Genomic DNA, 22,173 nt, shown 5'->3' with positions numbered 1-22,173 from the left:
TAGTCTGGTATCTATATCTGTATCAGTATAGCTGGTATAACTGTCCTTTGGCGTAACACACCAGCTTTGCTGTCAGGCGATGTGGCAGCAGCTAGCTATATCACACCGTACAACTTGTTACACTCAATCTTTGCACATTTAAATGCAGGAGTTGTTTAAAGCTTTCTAGTGATGATGACCCAACTGTGCTTGGTGGCAACGAGTTCCAGTCTACGATAGTTCTGGGGAAATATAAGTTTTTGAACACCTCAATTCTTGGTTGATAGCTCTGATATTTGAAGGCATGACTGGTAATTTGCACAAGTGCAGGTACATTTATGCTCAAGAAAGTATTTTGTTCCCTGTCAATAGAATAGAAATGACAAAGACCTGACCTTTGTTAGTTTTGACCTGTAAGAGCCTGCGGTCGGGCGGGATCTCATACTGTTGGCGGAACTTCTCCAGGAAGGCGGCGTCCACGGTGTGAGGGCTCTGGTGCGGGCTGGCACTTGGGGGAGGGGGGGGTAGGAAAATTAACAGCTATGCCAAAAATTACACTCCACTATAACTAATACACATGTGTAAGTATATTAGTTACATTTTGTACAAATCATTCTGATACTTCAGACGTTGACAATAAACATTTGCTGCATGATGATGCTTATTGACAGCTTTCACATTGAATTCTGCAAGTTTTCACTTTCTGAAGACTCTCACATTCTGACCAATACCCCAAGTACTGGTAGATGTGAGAAAAACAGGGTGAACTGTGTCTGATGTGTGCCAGGCATCACGACTGGGCCATTACTGAGAGTCTGGCCCACTTCCAACCATTGAGAACTTGTGCCACTTTTCCAGCAGTTTGTCATATTGTCCCTGCCTCCACAGATGAAGTTATAAAGTACTCCTAATGGGGAATGAGACATTTAGGGGCCCATAACAGCATCAAAAATGTTAGACTCTGCGCACAAGCTGCGTAAACGTGCCAGAATAGTTTATCGTTCTCTCCGCCCTGGGAGAAAAACTGCGCCATCAAACAACAGACGGAGAATCCGTCAAGGCTTAATTGGCCCCACGAGAAATTCAGCATCCCTGATGAGGCAGCAATTAAAGAGTGCAGACAACGTATTGTGTATTTCATAAGGGGTTTCTGCAAACTTTATGCACGCTACCGCTGAGAACTTGAAAATTGCATAGTATTTTAATTTCACATTCTATTCGATCAAGTCTGCAGCACACTCGTAAAAAATAACAGTTCTCTCAAATAACTTAGTTTACAGAAGTGTAAATTACATTGTATTAAATTTATGATCATTTCAATAGTGTGACATTTGTGATATAAAGTCTATGTAAGTAAAACTTTTTACCTATTACACTCAGAAGTGTCTTTAATTTACCTGTACTTATAATATTATCTGGTATGTAAACATGTATTTAGAATTCTCTTTCTATTTAGAATCAATCTCTCCAATGATACTGCCCAAACCATGTCCAACTAGAAACATTTATTGAAATCTCAGCAGAAATTTTAGAATTTAAAAATTAGCGAAGTGTACTGTTCATTTAGAAGTTTGGCAACTCTTACGGTACAGCATTTTCAAATGTTTCTCCATTCTCGTGTACTTCGTGTGCCTTTAATAAAATCTTGTGATTGGCAAATCCATTTACTGCCACTGTCACAGTTGCTGTAACAGTAAGTTATTGTTATTACTGAACATCAACAGTCTTCCTCTTCATTTCTATTCAGACCTGCCCTACACACCAATGTTACCAAATCCTGCTGGATCAACCTGTTACAAAATCAATGGAGCAAACTGAAGTCTGGGCAGACATGTCAGACCTGATGGTAAAATCCCTGCCAGTAATGTCCCCACTTCTAGGTTGTTAAGGCAGAATTACAGTTTTCGTCTCAAAATTCTCATTGATTTTGAATCCAGTGCTGCATTTGAATGGAGTCATTATAAAAGAAACTATGGGTTATATTTATACAAGTTTTCCAATGTGCAAAGTCAACCTTTAGAGGAAGAACCCTCACCTGTGTATTATCAATATTCTAATCAATCAGGATTTATTCTCACATTTGATGTCTCCTAGTGTGTATAGAAGAGGACAGACCTACATGTAGATGTTTTGATTTTCAATTTAGTTGGTCTGTTCAACCACCACCTGTTAGACATCTGATGAGCTTTTGACAAATTTGCTCAATGCAAGGCCAAAAGACCAGTTCTGGAAACTGAACTATGTTGGTAGGAGGCATGCATGTAGGTGACAATGCTAGGAGATGGTGGTGAGCATTCCTTTGAAAGGCTTTTGGATTGAACAATTGTTGTAAACTTTGAAACTTTATTCCCATACCCCTTCGCAAACTTTTTCATTCTGAATTGTGCTGGCTTTTACAACAAAAGCAAGAGAGTTACGATGTCTTGAATGGTATCTGTACAGTGTAGTGGTGTGAGCTTGAGGATAAACAAGTGGTTCTCTGAAAAACTCTTCGTGGTGGAACAGAAGTGAGAGTTTATCTGAACTGATAACTGACTTACTCTTCAGGGATGATATGTGAGAAGTCTGTGAGGCTGGGCCTGGGGGAGTGGCCGGGGGTATGGCATGGCGTGCTGTCCACTGATTGGCTGGGGGACAGGTTGTGGGTGTGGCCAGGTGATGATTGACGACTTCTTATTTGGAGAGATACAATCCCCTTCTTCACTTGCTATTAAAAAAACAGAAAAAAACAGAAGTTTCAAACCTTTGGTAAACTACTATATACAATTTTCTACACTAATTCCGCATATACAAACTTGATATCAGTCCTCTGATCCTCAGGTTGATTTTTTTCATTTATTTTGTACAGTTTTTTTACTTTACAATCAACAACAATTTACTGATGTGTCCAAGTTCAAGGCTATTTTCCAGGATCTTCCTGCACTTGAACTTCCAGGAATTGGCAGATCAATTCCAATCTCCAGTGCTGGAAGCACAGACAAATCACCCTGATGGCAGGATTGACACACACACTGCTACATCTCCTCAGGGCCACATTAGGTAATGTGATAGTCAATAGTCTGACTCCGCTACATTACTGCACAAATTGACACAGTGTGACAGATTCATCAGAACTCAGATATGGAAGAAACCATCTAGGGATTTAATAGGTTAAGGCAGGGGTGTGTGGTATAAAATTGTTAAAAATGGCAGAAAATGGACCAAGCATTAACAGCCTCTGTAGTCACAAAAACAAGCTTATCCTTATCATTGATGAACAATATTGATTCGTAATCAACAAAAAACAACTTACCCGTAACAGAATTTATTATTAAATAATAATTGAATTTCATCTATAGTTCCGTATGTAAGCATGTAATTCCTTGATATGGTCAAGTACATGTCATGTCTATTGATATGGTGAAGAACATGTAAGTCACCAAATCATTCTTTCAGCCTTCTGTTTTCCTATCTGCTGTGCCATACTCCAGGTCCAGTCAGCTGCCTAAAGGCCTGGAGGTTTTGTTATATTGCTGATTCAGAATCAAGTGAAATTATTGAAAAATTTCACTGTTGTGGGCGCCACGTATCATTAACTGCTGCCCCAAGGCACAAACAAGTAATTTTCCATTCCAGAGCCTTTGGTGAGTTTATAAGGCGGGAGTTAGCCAGGGATAAATGGTCTCTATCCCTACAGCTCTAGGTCAGGGGAAGAAGTGGATCTTAGTAAGATCAGGCTGTTGGTCTACTATATGGCTCTACATTGTACTTCGGACCATTTGGATACCGGCCAATTCTTTGTGTTGGTAATTGCTGACGATCCTTCTTCATAACAGGTTATGCAATAGTTTCTAACTTGATGAATGAACACAGAGAGTCGTCAGCAGGTACCAGGTAATGGAGCTGCTGCCACTGATATCGTCAGGATAAGGCCACACCAATCTCATTCGTTGGTTCTTGGATTTTGCAGAAAATCAAGGAACCAGGTTGAATACAGTCATACATATTATAAGAAGCAATGAAGTCTACTGCTAGGTTGGTTTATACATGTATATTAAGTAAATGATTATCCAAACAATTAATTTTTAAGTAGAACTTTTCAGCAAATCACTGTGTTGATACAGGAAATATGAGGATAAATGTAACTATAATATATATCATAATAACCAGGAAGACAATTAAAGACTGTTTAACTGTTGGGGCCAACATTCATGTACATGTATGTGCAGTTTTCATGTATGAACATATTTTTTTCAGAGTTTTTCCTTTTTCTCTAATCAGAGAACCAGTAAATGAAATAGGTGTGGCCTTGAAGTTATGGACCTGGTGCTGCTGATTACACCTGGATTAGTGATAACTCCACACAAACTGACTCCAGTGATAACATCTGGATGTGCATTGATTCTGGAACCTTTCCCAACAAAAAGAACTCTAAGATTGTACAGATTAGCTGTGTGTTTAAGACAGATGGGTGACTCAGCACACTACTGCAGATTAGAAAGGCCCTGTTAGTCCTGCAGAATGTTAAACTACCCTAAACTGTCAACAAATGAGTAAATGCATTAACCCTCTGTTGTAAAGCATGCTAATTCTTTAGACTTATTTTGGAAATTTGGAAAAAAAATAGATAGAAATTCATAACCACCAGAATCTAAGAATAAAATTGATATAGAAAGCTAATTAAAATTGACTGTGATATTTTCATTTGTACTTTTGAAAAATCAGATTTCATCAGCAGATTATTTTACCCAAATTTAAAGTTTGTGTGGCCCAAATTAATGAAAGGTTATCAAAGGATTACGATGATGACGATCACCTTGAAGATGTTGATGGCCTCCTGGTGAGTCAGACCCTGCAGGGTGATGCCGTTCACCTCCAGGATCTCATCACCTGTCACAAACAACATAACAACTGTTTAAACAATAACAGTCATTTGTTAGATTTGCTTGAATTGAAAATAGTCTTATGGTATAATACATTTGTCCAATGGCAATGATGTACATGTAGTAGTATTGGAAAATTTAAGCTGTATTCTTTTTACTATCTAATGTTTTAAATCTCAATCAACCCTGCCAGAAGAAACAGTCATTATATTTTGTGTACTACTTTAATTCTGTATGATTACATATTGCTACATGTACATATCTCTCCCTGCTGCCTGATTCCATGTGACACGTTTGGTACAGTTAATATCAGTGAGCACTTACTAGATTACTCCTACTACATGATGGTGTACTAGTCATGATCAGTCAGTTTAGAACAGACAAAGACATATATGTGCAGATAGCTCCGACAGGTCAAGAGATCTATGTACTACACAGCATGAGTACTCTCCTCCCAGGCAGCGCTGAGCTACACCAAAGATGGAGCAGCAGCCCTTTGGCACTGACCCAGCCGACCCTCATTCCACAGGGATCGCCCCTGTGAGGCCATTTTAAAGCCACTTAAGACACTGTCTGTGAGCCACTTAAGATGTCATGTTGAACAAGATGACATCTTAAGATAAGATCTTTAATTAACATCTTAAGTGCTAACCAACCTGACCCTAATTCCACAGGGATTGCCATCCTGAGGTCAGGAGGCCCATGTCTTAGATCCACTTATGACCTTACATTTAACAACAGAATAGAGATCAACATTTGGGACAGTGTGGCATAATGGATTTTGGTTGTTAAGCCTTCTCATGTAAAAATGTTTTCAACCATGGTTGAAAATGATGCTGTCATCATAGGCAGAGATTGGGCTATGTGCGGTCCAACACACATGTTAGTAGTGTCAATTGTGGTCACATTGGAAAAGTGGTTGGCTTAGGCAAGTTTCTTAAATCAATTGCGTCTATGGGGAAAATAACTGGAACTGAGAAAAAGCGGTTGTTATGACCAGATGGCTGGCTTATAGAGGTGGTTGCTTAATATTATTGGGCAAATTTGACTGTAGTTGAGAGTGCCAAAGGTCATGTTCAATGGCCTTTCTTTACACTAGTGCATCATCATGATTACAAGTTTTCTCACCCTGGAACTTTGATTCTTAGACTCAAAGAAAACAAACACATCTCTGATAGAAATGTCAACCTTTTCAAAAAGTCAGTCACAAGATTTGCTATCAGTAAACCCACAAGTCTTTTATACTCAGTCATGTGGTTGAAGTTGCACTCCAGTTCAAACATTCCTGAACAGAGCAGACAAACAGGCTGTTTTTGTACCTCTTGTGTCAACCAAACCACACTGAAGGTGCAAAGTCTTGCATTGTTCCCAACTAGCGTGTTCAGCGGTTAAAGCATTTCTGAGAACTTTGACCGTGGGAAACTGTGTAAAAAATACCAAAGCATTACATGGGGTGAAAGTCAGCAAACCTGTATTATTCAAATTAACTCTTTGTCAAACAAATAAACGCAACCTTTGAGAACATAAAAAACCTGGCTGAAGTCCAGCTGATATCATGTATTAGGTCTTCAAGACTAGTGTATATAATGTGTTCAATTTTTTTCTGTGTGCAGAGTTAACTCCTAAGAAAGAAATTTCGTGTTATGCTCCTGAACTCAGGTCAGGTCACCATGAAAAACAATCACAAACAAACAAACAAACAAACAAACCTTCCTTGAGCCGAGCATCCTTAGCCGCGGCGCCTCCAGGGAAGATAGTTTTGATGAAGATGCCCATGCTGCCCCGTGCGGAGTCCTCGCCCCCCACGATGCTGAAGCCCAGACCCTTGCCCCCCACTCCCTTCAGCAGCGAAATCGTCGTCACAATGGGAGGGGAGTGCCGCCGCTCAAACATGGCTGTGCTCTGTGAACGTCTTGTCTTCACGTAATCCTGAATGTCAGAGGAAAGTTAAAAGAACTTAACTGGGCCGAAAATTAGATTATGACAATTGAAACAGTCAGGCAAGGATGATATTGATCTCCATATTTGTGTGATGTCATGATCTGATCGGAAAATATTGGCAGTCATAATCATGAAATGATTTTAGGATGAACGTGGGAAAATGGACAGGAGGAATTAATGGAACTCAATTCTTCCAGAATATCAACATTTAGGCTATTTCTGATGTACCTTTCATATTGATCTCCATATATGTGTGTACACTTGTATGATTATGCAATGATTCTGGGATTGTTGTCATGACTCCAAAATCCATATCTTCTCGGTTAGAAATCAATACCATTGATTAGGCTTGTTCCTGGATTTATAACTAAGTGAGAGGTGAACAGAGCACAATGAGCAAATCTTGCAGAAAATCAAGGTAAAAGTTATCATGTATCATTGTACATTGTTCCCATTGCAGGTTTGCAAGTTTAAAGGCATCAAATGCAATTTCAGGGTGGATTTTCAAAGTCTATTTTCTGGTCATTTTTTTATCTAATGTACATGTAGTAAGTTGAATCAATCCTATCCCATTGTATACTAATATAAAAAATTAACACAATGTTATTAACGGAAAAATGTTTCTTGTTTTGTATCATATGCTGGTTCTAGCTATTAATAAGTGGTACCCTTATTAGTATGAAATGATAACGAAAAAGTTAATGTCAGTATCAGACAGATTTCCTCATGAATGTTTTTGATTTTGCCACCCTGAAATTGCATTGGATACCTTTAAGTGCAGGTGTTGCTGTACTATGTTGACAGGAAAAAGTGTTCTGATGTGGTTCTGTACCGTGCCTCGCTTGAGTTTAACCTCTTGAAGTGATAACCTTCGGTCGACCTTGCCCATCTCTGCAAAATCTTTGATGCCCTCCAGGCTCCAACTCTGTCGCATCCCTCGTGCAGCTGGGTGGTCTGGGGAGGAGCTCAAGTCATGTGATGTCTCATCGAGAGAGCTTGCGTCCAAGGCACTTGGAACATCTCCTTGCACCGCTGGGTGCTCTTGGGATGAGAACTGGTCATGTGACAGATGTTCTATGGCACCAGGACTGTTTTCTATTGCTGGGTGTCCTGGGAACAACAGCTGGTCAAGTGATGTCTCAGGCTCAGTGCTTGTGTCCATGGCTCTTTGACCCTCCACTTGCTGATTGGTTGGAAGGGGTACGGTTGTCATGGGAACCTGGGAACAGTCTGGGGAGTATTTCCTCCTGCTCTTGTCCTTTGGAGGATGCTGGGAAGAAAACGGAAAACATTGTTAACACTGTAAATTTCTTCTAAACAATCAACATTTTCACCCAAAACTAGCATGTAGCATCACATAGTGGTTCAGGTAAGTTTTCAGCTTTTGAATTGAAGAAAAATGATTTTTATGTCTTCCATAATGTGCCTCTATACTTAATATTATAAGGTAAATGTCACAATGGGTTTCCCAAGGACAAATTGGCAATGAGCAGATGATTCCATCCTGCTTTTACAAGGCTGGTTAACTATAATCTTAAAAGATATATATGTTCTATATCTTTTTCTGAATTTTGACGAGGGCTTCCCATTAGCATCCTGCTCATGTGCAAATGAATGATAGTTCACATAAGCACGATGACAATTTTTCCTGGTTGCCTTTACAGTTCAGCATCAGAAGTAACTCTTCGCAAACAAAAAGACAGACTTAAGTTTTAAAACTGGCACCTTTCACATAACTATAAGAAACATCTATCATGGCAGATGTCCCACCTTGGTAGCGATGACCAGCTGTACCAGGCTGCCTGTAGACTTCAGCAGATCCACGGCCTCCTCGTGTGACAGGCCGATCAGACTGCCCCCGTTCACCATCAGGATCTCATCCCCACGGTGGAGACGCCCGTCCCTGGGGTGGGGAAGAACCTGAGATTAGCCCAGAAACAGGAAGGGTCTGTCCTGTCACTAGTTGTGAAGATGGTACAGGTCCCAGTCAGCAATAAAGCTGTCACATCAATACATCACTTCTAAAGAGAGTTGTTACACGAATGCAAATGAGTGTATCTGCAGAGTACACTATCAGTAGGTTATGGTGGACAAAATAATCATTCAAATTCCTTCTTTCCATGCGACCTCATGTACATGTACTTCTTGGGTGCCAAAAACTCACCAACAAGGTCTAAAAGGCACTTTGAACACAAATTGAACATCCTGGGACCTGTAGAGTCCCCCATAACCCCAGTGACCAGGATTCCTACACAAACTGACTTCGTGAGTTAACATGTAGTACAGAGTCATCAATATTTTGCTTTATTGTGGACCTTTGCGACCTTGATTCTGATTGATTGATGGTTTGTCTGTAATTCCTGACATTGCAGTGTTACAGACTGGCCCTTAGTGTGATGATGCCTTATGATAAAGTAAGTACATGATTGGGCAGACAGCCAGTCTAGGCTACCGAGGGTTTGATGGGTCTACGTTGTTCCTCTGTTGATAGTGCAGACAACTCTGCCTTGTGTCGGAATCTGTAATGTACATGAATCTGTACTGTACATGTGTCTGATCTAAAATTAACATCTGCACAGGGAATAGTGAGATGGTCTCCAGCCCCACAGGCAAGTGATAATGCAGCAAAATATCCAACTTTGATTCCATACACTGGTGCTGTCCCTGGTGCTGAAAATGTTATCAAAAGTACATTAAACTGATTAGAAGGATTGGATGTCTAGAATTTATAGTGGAGGGCTTTCAGGGTTGCATTTTTCAGATGGACAGACCAGTGCTTCCCACCTGTGTGCAGCTCCTCCCTTCTCCACATTGGTGACAAAGATGCCGATGTCCCCCTTTTTTGACCCCTTTCCCCCTGCAATCTGCACCCCCAGGCCCCCCTGTTCCTTCAGCAGATGCATCTTCACAACATGTCGTTTCTGTAAGCAAGAGAGTAACAAATGTTTACATGGTGTTGTAAACAAAACATTTGGTTCTGTAAAAAAACATGAACTGTTTGTCTACCTAGTACGTTAACAAAATAACTGTCAACAGGTTAACAAAATGACACAGAGGCAATCTTTCTCTAAACAAAACAAAACAACATCTTGTGGTTCTATAAACAAATTGATAGACACCATAAAATACTGTACATAAAACAAAACAATTATAGGCTTCCGATGGGAAGAAACATGAACAATTTACAGTTTCAATATCAAGCAATATTAGCCATATATCTAACTGACACATTGCTCCTTTGAGAGGTACAAATAAAATTCTTCTGTAAACAAACCTGACAGCAGTGTGCCTCAGGCATTCACAAGAATAACGGCGGCACACTTCAGCAATTAGAGGTAAGGCCATGTTGATTTGATTATATGGATGACATCCGCGCGCGCATGAATTTTCGACCGTTTCCAAAAAAAAAAAAGTTTTCAACCATACTGTAAATCATACAAAACAGTTGCAAAATGAGCAAAAATATACCATAAGTTACAAAAAAAATTAATAAAAACTATACCAATGTCGTAGAATGCCAAAATCAAACAAAAAAGACGAAATTGTAAAGAAATGAACTTGAAGACTAGATTATTCGCCAAACCATATTCTGTGCCATTTGCTCAACCCTCATGACCACGTAGATTTCATAATGAAAAGAACTTTTTTTTTTGCAAAACTTTTTTTTATTCGCACGCGCGCATCAGTTTTGGGGCTCCCGGAGGATGTCATCCATATAATCAAATCAACATGGCCTAAACACAACTGGCACACTTCTGTAAGCATCACTAACACTGCCAGCTGCCTTGTCCTCATGATCACTCACGATTATGGCCGCAGCAAGTTACCCATGTCTCCAGGAAGCATGACCATTATATATAGCTTGTCTGCAGGACAAAAGATATGTGTACCAAAAAATTCCGCTGCATGCAGTACCAAGGAAATCTGCCAGGAGGCCCAAAATTGACCTTGACCTTTGTCTTCCCAGGACCTACCCACATACCTTTGAATATCATCAAAATCCATCAAGAACTAATTATATAAGGTAAACTGACCACTACTACTAGTATCTGGAAACACAGACAAAGAGACCTACTACAGGCACATCTGAAATAATACCTTCATTTTCACGAAGGTAACTTCCTTCAATCCCTTTGTTTCTTCTATCACACACAACACTGATGCAGTCAGTCTATACATAGAATGTCTATAATGTTGTCTTCTATCAATTAGTCTTCATAAGACAATGTGTACTTCTTGTCATGACACATCCATAAGTCATGAAGATATCATGGTCTCAAGATACTTGTTAAGATCAATCAGAAAACGTACTTTTCGGCTAAGCTTAATAAGTATAATAAATAATTTTCCTTATACAAAACTATGGTTGCCAGGGAAAATATACATTAAGATGCAAGGGATGACAGACTGCTTAAGATGTAAGAAAAGTCTTACAGTTGGAGCACTTTAAGTTTAACTTGTGTGTGCTTATTTCACACATACCTTCTTACTCTTACAGGCCCCCATCTGTTCTTTTAGGAAATTACTTTCCAGACTGGAAGTTTGTGCTAATGACACCTACACCATGTGCATGTGGCCTACCACAATACTGGAACTCCTCTCAGCGCTCATAACATCCCTGCCCAGACTGACTCCAACATTTCCAGCTGAGGCCTATTGATTTCCCAACAATTCAACTCAATGGAATTACAGAAAATGTCAGTCCAGGCAGTTGTCGGCAACTGTTGGGTCCAGCCCACTTCATGGAGGGAATTTGCATTTAGATTAGTTATTGTACTACTGTCAGTTGCAAATCACTCAGGACACGGGAGAAGGGCTGCAAAATATAACTGGAAGTCCATCGTCTAATACCTACTTCCAATAGAAACAGATCATGTATCAAAAGAAGTCCATTGCCCTGATACATTATAAACATTAACATCTCTCTCTATGTATTGAAATGCTTCAAAATTGTTACGAAGATAAAATTTGCCCTTAAAACTCTCTGAACATTATACCCTATCCAGGCCCTATATGTTTCCACTGGTGGATAACAGTAATTAACTATCAATCCATGCATGATTTTTCATCCATCTTTTTAACTAAGAGTCAAGGGATATAGATGTCGCAGAATAGCAATCCATCATTCTGTATGATACAAAAAGTAATCTGTACATTATTATGCCAGATTGTGCCTTTGCCAGGCAACATCATTCTACCAACTTGAAGGTCACATTTTAAAGCCAATGGCTGTCTCCAGCTTTGACCTTTTTCCATATCCCACTTATTATACAGGGTGGGAGCTAGGGTGCTCTCAACACTAGGAAGGTCCTGCACTATCCCAGAAAATTGTGTAAAGTCCAACCCATTGAAAATAAATGCTACTTTTACACTTTCATGAAGCAAACTTGAAGTTCAGGCAAACAGGGTTACCGGGAAATTTTGTCCCAAAGAAGCAAATTAAAAGTTTCCTCCAAGGACAGAGGAACAGGTCCTGGAGACAACCCTCCTTGAATAGCTACGTGTAAATGGATTTCTTATACATTGCCGGGGCAGATTCATTTCATATTGCTGCACAGTACTTTACAAAATAACAACTAAAGGTCACACCATAAAAAAAGGTATTGATTTTCAAATCAATCTAAATTGACTTTTGGGAGAAATTTGCCCCCAATTTCCATCAATCTCCAACATAGTTCTAAGGATTTATTCCGTCTAACTGATATATCAGTAGTTCTAGCAAGCTAACCTTAGGTCATACAGGCCCCCTGCTGCAATGATTGAACAACTGTGTGGCCCAAGGGCTAAAGAAGATGGGTACCATGCACCCTATGCACCATATATAGGTGCAGGAAGGAACTTTGACTTGATACATAATGACATTGACTAAATTTGAGACAGTTTACACATCTCTACATTACTCTGAGGGCCTGGTATGCCTGAGTGTACACAGAAAGTTGTCCGTCCAGTTTTCCATTTTTATATTGGCTTCATGCTTCAACTTTCTACTATTTGAAATTTTGTTTTTTTCCCAAAAGTACAATTTATTTTGTATTTCTATTTTGGAATTTGGAAATGATCCTATGCTGTTCTTTCTTTTGGTACAATAAAGCTTTACACTGTACACTAGTGTCATGTACATATATTAAAACAAATGCAACTCAACCTTAATGATTTATATAATTGCAAAATTCAGCTCCCAGGGATTACACTGACTGCGCATATCTGATAATGTTTCAAACTTTTCTGATGACTGAAGACATTTTCGCTGATGTGTGGCTGTGCATGCTCCATTATTCTTGATACAGTCTGATTTCTATTGCCAATAAAGTGACATCAAAAACTGACTGAGTCTTAGTACACCTAACGAACCTCGGGCCCTATTAATAATCATGTGTTCCATTATATGTAGTGCATTAAACCTTGATTAGACTTTACATGGCTGGCACAATCCAGTATTGTGGAAATCATCACTTCTTACAGTGACAACAGAGATTTACGTGTACACAAACTAAAACAAATTGAAATGCAACGTGTCAAAATGATCAAGACTTAGTTCTCCTAGATATAAAGCAGATCCAGTATTCTACCCAGCCTTAATATTTTTTCTGTCATCTCAGTTTTGTTTGACGTTATTTCATGTTGAGCACCAAATGCAGGAAACCTAGGGGGTTTGGGGGCATGTAATTTTGAAATCTTGACCTCTGAAATGCTATTAGGTGTGGGGGGTTGGTTTGACAGATTTCTTAGATTTTTGGTACATGATGATAGTTTATTGGGGTCATAGAAACACAAGACGTTTCAGATAAACAAAACTTCACCCAAACCATCTGGCTCCTGCATGCCTGGCTGATGCTCATCTAACGCGATTATTGTTAGCCAATCAGCTTATAGCATTCCTGCCTGTGTACATGCCACCAGCTGTTACAGGAGCCGTGCTGTTAGTCAACGCTTTCAGATAAAGATATAACCTGTAGTACCTTGGCTGGAACAGGGAAATTCTGTGGATTGTGTTTTTAAGGTCCCAAAATTTAAAAAAAGGAGAAAAGCATTAAATTTTGTCTTTTATTGGGGTGAACCATGGAACTTTTTCAAGTGTAGCTAATGTTTAAAAAAACATAAGCTTCACCGTAATTCAGTCTATCAGGAATCCAACTACCAAAACTTGCTATCTTAACTAAACTGTTTGACAACAAATAGTGGATGCTATCCACATTCTTGAGTAACTGCTTTCTTGTGAAGTACTTAAGTTACAGTTACTATATATAGTGATTGTATCTGACTCAATTAACCTTCTCCTTGCTGTAAAGCTCCATAACGTAATAAAATATACAAATTAGTACCAAAAGCTACTTTACCAGGGAGATGTCGGAGTCCCCTGGATGAGTTTCCTCCCATACTGCTGCTCCACTGTCAGTTCCATCACACACACAAACACACAAACAAACACACAAACAAACAGGACCTACCCGTCGGAGTCCCCTGGGCGTGAGTTTCCTCCCGTACCGCTGCCCGACCATCACTGCCATCTTCTCCATCGTCTCGTCTGTCACGCCCTGCTGCTCGCTGCCCAGGTGCATGCTGGGATGGTACTCCGACATCTCCACATCCGAGATGTCGTCCAGGCTCTCCGCCGACGTTACACGAGGGAGGGCTCCGTCGGCGGGGACTGGAGGATTCGTGGGACCTACCCCTTTCCCCCCTGCTGGTCATACAGCAGGGCAGACTGAGGCCTGTCAATCATGGTGATGTCATCACCAGGTGCATGCTGGGACATGACATCAAGCGGCATGGACTGGGGACGGGGTGTTGCCATGGAGACAGGTTGTTGCGGTAACGGAGGAACGCCTCCACTGCTGCCATGTTCCGGCCGCGGTTGGCTCGTGCTCGCGATGAGTCGGTCCAGTTTGTCGGACAGTTCCCTTGCAGGGTCGTATCTCAAATTGGAGTCACCTTGAAGGGAAGAATGTGACAGTTCTTCTTGTGAAGAGGCCTTCCTGAGCTTCTTACCTGACGTCTTAGATACAGACAAGACTTCCTGAGACTGGGACATTAGGCGTGAGTCTCCCAGGGCATGTGGAGTGGTGACCTTGCCTGGGGGAGGGGGGCAGGATGGGCCGGGGCCGGGGGCAGGGGGGCTCGCCGCTTCACCTTGCGTAAAATGGCCATCACCATCTTTCCACTCTTCAGGGCACTGTCAACAATCCACCTGCAGGAATCAAGGGAAACGTGCATGTTGTAAAACAAAAAACAAATTGACGATACAACTGTCTTTTTATCTCATATTACTATATATGATATATAAATGCATCATAATCTAAAATGGGTGAGTTATATATATGTAATTACCAAACAAGGTATAATCATGATACATGCATGGAAGCTAGACATCCAGAATATTACGTGATACAAAATAAGCAACTGGATATTAAATTCTCTGAGAAGTCAGACTGTCTGAAATGTCTGACAATTTATCCAGGTGCTTAATAGATTACTTTGTATAAATATAATCATGATATTAGATTCATTTCTAAATCTAATAGCTAAAAGATAAGTTATAAAATTTACTTCAGAATCAGGAAACAAAAAAAAAATGTTCCAATTCTGATCACAAGGTTTAAATCCTGAGGAAAGGAAATGGGAAAATGGTACTTTCAGTCAGAAACAACCATACGGTAAGTTTATCTGTTTTGCCTGTAACTATAACAGAGTCTGCTATTTATAAACCCTGCATTCCTATGCTCATAGGTGTGCTACATTGTTTTTGTCAACATATTATAAAAGTGATGTTGCAGTAAGATGTTTTGAATTCCACCATTCATTGTCACCATGCATTTTACTGCAATAACTACTGAGAATTTTAATAGCTACATGTATGTGAATCCATTACACAATCTTACAGCACAGTCAAGTTGACAGAGAATGTCAGTATGACCTGTGCCCCCCACACGTCTTTCTCACCCCTTATCACAAATATTTCATTGACTCTGTCTGCTGTCTGCACCAGGACTACTTAAGATAACAGCGTTGGGGGGATTAAAACCAAATTTGTAATCTGCTTTACCATAACATTCCATACATTTGTATTAGGTGCTAACACCTGTGGGAGGTGGTACAATATTAGCCGACATGGAATTTACATTTTGTAAACCCTCAAGATTGCTCTGCAACACTGTATTATGGGCTTTGTACCTAATATATAGTACATGTAAAATCATTTACTAATACTAGGTAGTTCAGGACCTGGATATCTGATGTACCTGGAACAAAATTAAACACTGATTTGTACATCAAAGATAGGTAAATTGCATCAGTCTCTGACAATTTTGACAAATTATCTCTTAAAAACTAGTTATGCACTATTGATGGACTTCAGGAATTAAAAACATTCAATTTGGTTGTTTACAAAATGCAGTTCGTGATTTCTATCTAGACACCTGCATATAACATTACACAATCTTTTCCAAATAAATTCAAATCAAATCACAGTGAAGTGAATCAATCAGGTGGTAGTTACAGCTTTTCATATTATTAAGTATCGCAGGCTGTGAATTGAAGTGAAGTGAATCAATCATCTCATGCAATAACCCTGCTAGCCAGAACGGATTGGAAACATTTGCGGAATGTGTGTCAGATATCGAGATAGTTCCTGGTAATCAGAACAGATTAGTGCAGTGAAGTGGCTCGATTTCAGGCTGTATTACAGACGTCTTTTGTTGCAGGACACACCAAGGGCTGACCAAGGGGTTTGAAAAGCCCATGAAATCCAGTCACCCAAGCAGCGTGCCCCGCTTTTCATCGTAACTGGTGCAAAACGGACTGAAAGCATAACTCGACACAGAAATGTTTCCACGGATCGCAGCTTTGAGTGAGTTCTAGGCATTACAAGTGAAAAGTCTTGTAAGTTCAGCTTCCTCATGCATGCAATCTGACGTTGGAGCTGTTTTATCATTTTGCTGTGTAAACTCATGAGAGTAAACTGTCAAAGCTTAAAGTCTAAAGTCCAGGATTTGATTCCAGCATTGATCCTGTACCCACATTATCTGGTACATACATACAATTATTTCTCAAGAGCAAAAGCCATGCTTTTAAAGATCTCCTCATCTTGACATTCTGCACTAACTCAAAGATATTCTGATATACATGTACTTCAAGACTGAATTCTACTACAAAGACACTGAACAAACACTAGGAATTGAGTATATTTATTGGTTACAGGTTTAGACAGCAGCGAGGTTAAAAAGAATAAAGACCCCCCCATTCCCCCAGTTTAATGGCTCAGTCTGTAAATGTATTTTGTATGACGACCTGACCTAGACTTGAATGATCATAAATATCACCACTTCTCTGCTCCACAAGTGGGGCCAGAGGGAATTTAATACCAGGATTTAAGCTTGGTGGCCCTGAAGGATTGACGGCCTGTCGTTTTCCCCCGACACTTTAGACCCTTTATTCTCACATACTTATTATTTGTGTGACACTTTACTCTGTACTGATGGGATTGTCCATCAATCATAACTCGGGCACAGCGAGGTTCATTCTGAGGTTCACAGACTTTCACATTACAGTGTCTGAAAACTACAGGGCTCAAATCTATACCACGTTTTCCAGACATCAAAAAGCTACAAAAATAGACCATAACATGTCAAGGACAAAAGGTACAAAAAAAAGGTTCTGCTGCTGCAGTACCACGGAAAGCTGCCAGGAGGTCCATAATCTTCCTTGACCTTCATCTTCCCAAGACCTGAACCATTCAAATCTATGCCAAGTTTCCTCTATTTCCTCTTCTAAGATCTCATTCTAAGGATTCTTTGCCACCTGTTGTATGTTCATTCCCATTTCCCTTACAGAGCTGCATTCAATGCCATCATTCCCTCCAGGTACCAGTGAAAGATAATGCCAAACTCTGGCTAGTAATAGTACATGTAGGATACCGTTTCAAATGCACTCTGCATAGCAAAAACGTGTAAAGTGTTTGAGTCACCATCTTGTACATGACTGTATATTGTAATCTCTACCAGACTCAATTACTAGCTAGCCTGGTACTCCATGCAGATGTTAAGGATCTGGCTCATTCTCGATCTCAGGCTTTTGTCTGGCACTTCATCAATGACTTGCCTTTTCCAAAGACGTACTAACATGCCTAGAATACTGAGCGGGATCCTTATGTTGCAATGTGTTGTTAGGCGACAACCCCCCATGTCCCCTGTGACAGGAAGTCGTCATAACTGTCACCAGACTGACCACATCTGTAACTGATTAGTATGTGTGAATAAAGGACTCAGACCACAGTGTCTGAAGAGACAGTTCAAGCAGGCAGCCACAGAGTGCGGACCTCTTTCATAGCCTCTCCTTTCAATACCCTACACTTACATCTACCGTGATGTGAACATGTACTTGGAGATTAGTACGTACAAGCTCCAGAATGTGCTGTGGTCACACCCACACCATTACCATTGTCCAATAATCAATTGTTCTAAATTTGTGGTCTACAAAAATAGCCACCATGACAGTAACGACCTTGACACTGGCCCTTCGGGAAGAGCAGCCAAGGTCAATGCAGCAATAAAACTGCACCTGCGTCACCGTGGTTACAAGCAGGTATCAGAACTTCATGACTGGCTGATAGCAGGGGATTTGACCTTGACTGTATCTGTAAGCCACCTCAAGGTCAGGAGCAGAATGTTCAACTTTGAGTGACTGATGGATTATACTGTGTAGACCCTTAATTAGAATCATGCAAGAGGTATAATCTTACAGACATTGGTAGGAAATATTACAAATATGTAATCTTGCAGATATTAGTAGGGAATATCTCCAAGGCATTTTATGACAGCCTGTAATATCATGTGACCATTGATGGTAATACAAATTTCGTTCCAGATACAACTGTATTTGCTCTTACCTACTACCAAAAGGGATATTATTTAAGGCTATACATTTTGTGACTTTATCAGACAATTTCAGACAAATGCTTAAGGTAAAGTTCATTAGCATAGAGGAATGTCTATTTCAGGTTTGAAGAGTCAGTCATGATCCAGGCACAATATTCAGTACTCTGCAGCAGCTGGGAAGCCTGCCCTGCCACAGCCCCTAATCTCAGACATCCCAGCTAATTACAGCTCCTCCCCTGCCTATAGTCCCTCCCCAGGCTGTACTGTACTCAGGGAAACCTGACATGACATGGTACATTTGTACAGCCTGGGGCTACTGCATACAGACCCCCAGAGTCTGTGTTACATAATTACATGGTACATTTGCAGCCCAGAGCCAGCATATGGACTTAATCTCCAAGCAGATCTTTTAGTACCCAAGGCACTATCCAATACATAGGCAAGACAGAGCCAATTATGAGGACAGTATCCAATAGGCAAGGCAGTATCCAATAGGTACTTATAAGACTGGCCTATTGGATAGTGTCTTGGCTACATTCTGCTTGGAGATTTAAAACTACAGACCCCCCATACATACATGTATTACATGATAGGTGTATGTAATTTTGTACACCAGGCCAGACTAGAGCCATCCTACAGACCCCCAGAGCTGTGATTACATGGCTGATTAACCACATAAAGCAGGCAAGCACAGGACAGCTAACATCTGTGGACACAGTATTACATACTGCCTGGTTCTGAAAAGGAAGTCCATGAATCTCCACTGTTTGGAAAAGGGGATAGAGGTCAAGTCTGGGGGAAGTCAAACTAAATAAGGGTAACCAAGTAACAAATTGTCAGCAATCATGATGTTTGGTGATACTCTCCAAGCAAAGGTTGGTGGAGAAGATTGTGACCTTTTAATATGCCGGGGTTTTTATTGTTTTTTTTTTTGTGGGGGTAGCGACAGGGCTACATGTACCCGGGGCATGTTAAAAAGGTCACAATGGTCCCTACTAACCTCTGCTTAGAGAGTAGTGTGATTAATGTTATCATCAAGAAGTTAACATAACCCTGTGTATCTGCTTATGTACATGTACATGTACATGTACATAATGTATATGTATCATATATATTACAACACACAAACGCACATACACAAACACCCTTCTGCTGTTTTCTACTGCCATGTACAGTGCAGCTTTGGAAGGACTAGATAATTATCATCACACAAAATGCTTCAAACCTGTACCATCCATCTATACATCGATGCATTACAAGCAAAACTTTTCCTGAAAAACAAAAGAAGCTCCTTACCGAAGTCTTCCCCTGACCAGGCCCTGCCACCTCTCTCACAGATCTACATGTAGCAACCACATGCTAGTACTTAAGGTGACCCATGGGATAATTTGTGACAATAACAATTAACAGCCTGGAGTCCGTTTATCAAAACTCTGCTTAATGGCATTGTTAAGATAGAGGTGTCTTTTAATGCTAAGGTCAGAATAATGAGTCTGGGTCCTATCAGGTGTACATAGTACACGTAACAATGTAGTCTCAAAAGGTCTGTCAAAAAATGACAGAAGAAAAGTATGTACCGGTAATGCTAACAAGGAGGCCATAATTTACTAGATTGTACAGGAGACATTTAAGTTGTTTTTCTGACTCAACTCAGCTGGGACTGGGTGGGATCATAAACCAATTAATTTCTAACATAGTAATTTAGATATACTAGTAACCAGCCATTATCTGGACAGGTAAAAAGTTTGTGCAGATGATCTACATGTACATGTATGCTCCAACAAACAACATATCAAGCAAAGGGTCTTTACAACTTACTAGTACTTTAAAAAGCAATTGTAAGTTATAAAGACTTCATGGGCTAAAGCAAAGTTGTTACTCTGGTAACTCAACCACTTCCAAAACTTCATCTTATCCCAAAAGTACCAGCAGTATAGTGGACAACACAATTTGCATACATCAGTCACTTGCCAATACGCTACATTAAAGACTTCCAGTAACTTTTGTGTGTTTTCCATGGATACGGACACTGTTAAGAGGTAATGTTACCCCTGAAAGGCATCTGTGCCTTACAGCTGTATATTTATAGTACCATTGTTGGAACAATACACCATTACCTGCAACACCTGCCTGCCCCCTCAAGGTTTTTCCCACATCAAGCCTTTTCCCATACCACTAATGATTCCCTCTTGGGGGCATTTAAAACTCCTTCCACCTGCTGTATTGTATCACTTTTATAAGCTCTATTGCTGTTCTTACATCTTGATACAGATGTCAGACAAAAGTAGGAATCAATGGCATGAATCAGGTGTCGTCCTACAGGATGTCTGCAAATGTGCACACCTGAGCTGACCTTATCAGCCTAAAATGCCAGCTTTTTAAACTTGAACAAAACTTAGGAAGCCATCTCCATCTTAACCAATAAAATCTGATGGTCACTACAGACAGGATTTTTAAGGCTAATGTCTATAGGAAAAAAATCATCTAAGGGATCGCCAAAAAGTGGTCGAATATTTTTTTGACCTGAGATAGCCCTTATCATTGAAATGGTCACTTCTACAGGTTGCATGCACCAGATGCTCACAGTCACAGTGAAATAAACTGCACAATAATGCTTCCTTACCTGGCCTTCTCTAGAGACACTTTGACCATCAGATGTCCGTTGACCTCTAAGACCTCATCCCCGACCTTCAGTCTCCTGTCCTGAGCAGCGTGCCCATCTCTCGTTACCGTGGCGACCTGGATGTTCCCTAAAACCTTCTTTCCTGACGTCTTCTTCTGTTTACTGGCCCCATCCTGCACGGGGACGTTGGTTAGAGTTATCCCAAACTCCTCCAAGCTGGGACAGTTTCTGAAGGTGAAAACTTTAATGTCCTGGTGGTCTTTATCATCTGCCAGCAGGCTCAGCGAGGTGATTGGCCCAGAAATCTCCGGCACACCTGCCTTCCCCGACTTCTTGGCTGGCTTGACCTTCAAAGAAAGTAGGTAGTATTAAGAAATGGATAAAAAATACACAAACACAACAGAAGTTTTTAGGAGATATAGTGGAAAAGAGGTAGTATTTCAGACCTCTAACCTCTCCGCAACATTTTGTCTCAATTCTTTTGTTTTGTCAGCCTAAAGTATCCAAGTTTGCTAAGTTATTGTGTTGCCTTAGTGGATTGTAATTTTATTTAGGGTGAATTAACATTAATTTGTTTTGAATATAACTTTTGTATTAGTAAATACATGGTATGTTTTACCAAAGGAGAAAAATAAGTCAAACAGACAAACCTTCTTCTGTTTGGGGGAGATGGAGGTGAGGTATGTCTTGAGGATTTCTACAGCGTGCTGCGTGTCGCCCTCCAAGTCTCCCGCCGGCGGCGACACAACCAGAGTCTGCAGGAACTGGTCTGCGTTCTGTTCCGTAATCGGCATGGCAACAGATTGTCACACGCTGTGGCGCAGGCTTATGGTTGATATGAAAGACACCTGCTGTGGAAAACAGAGGGAAAACAAAGCAGGGTTGAAAGGCATCG

General features: G+C 40.4%; 1 pseudogene; it reads right to left on the bottom strand.

Moving 5' to 3' along the window:
• LOC109469620 overlaps nucleotides 1-22,173 on the bottom strand; it is a 56,574-nt pseudogene that overhangs the window by 29,023 nt on the left and 5,378 nt on the right.

The sequence above is a fragment of the Branchiostoma belcheri genome, unplaced genomic scaffold (genome assembly GCF_001625305.1).
Source record: "Branchiostoma belcheri isolate BF01 breed outbred unplaced genomic scaffold, Haploidv18h27 scaffold21, whole genome shotgun sequence".
Classification (NCBI taxonomy): domain Eukaryota; kingdom Metazoa; phylum Chordata; class Leptocardii; order Amphioxiformes; family Branchiostomatidae; genus Branchiostoma; species Branchiostoma belcheri.
The sequence above is the reverse complement of the archived record's forward strand: the minus strand, read 5'-3'. Positions and strand labels throughout refer to the sequence as shown.